This window comes from Sinocyclocheilus rhinocerous, unplaced genomic scaffold (genome assembly GCF_001515625.1).
Source record: "Sinocyclocheilus rhinocerous isolate Xijiao unplaced genomic scaffold, SAMN03320098_v1.1 scaffold2770, whole genome shotgun sequence".
In the NCBI taxonomy this organism is placed as follows: Eukaryota; Metazoa; Chordata; class Actinopteri; order Cypriniformes; family Cyprinidae; genus Sinocyclocheilus; species Sinocyclocheilus rhinocerous.
Genome location: NW_015659007.1, coordinates 125,285 through 125,688, shown reverse-complemented (window position 1 = coordinate 125,688; position 404 = coordinate 125,285). Strand labels below are relative to the sequence as shown.

At 25.7% G+C, this 404-nt stretch overlaps 1 protein-coding gene across 1 annotated transcript in view; it reads left to right on the top strand.

The window, feature by feature from the left end:
- The window catches only part of LOC107723208 (minor histocompatibility protein HA-1-like), a 30,285-nt gene that overhangs the window by 23,838 nt on the left and 6,043 nt on the right, over positions 1–404 (top strand). The window lies entirely within an intron of this gene.

Below are 404 nucleotides of genomic sequence, written 5' to 3'. Positions count from 1 at the left end.
AGCTCTTAAAGAAATAACAGCCAAAATAACCTAATAACCAGCTGCTGTGATGTCTATTAGTCTATTAGTGTTTAATAATTTCAATTTCTGTATATTTTTGCTGAAGGCCACAGGTAAATATGACATTTATTATAATGGGTTTATTTGAAGATTGTTTTAAGTTCACTTAAATTAGAAGTTATTGTTTAAAGTCTAATAAATGTTAAAATTGATAGCAATTTTATAGAGAAATCAGTATTGGTATCATTGATACTGGCCTTCAGTCATAAAAAAGATGCCATTAAACAAATCTTAAAAATATACTGTCTTTATGTTTTTGTACATTTATTTGAAGATTGAATGTGAAATTATTGCAATATAAAAGTATATTTAAAAACTTTAATGTTAGGTGGGATTAATCGCGA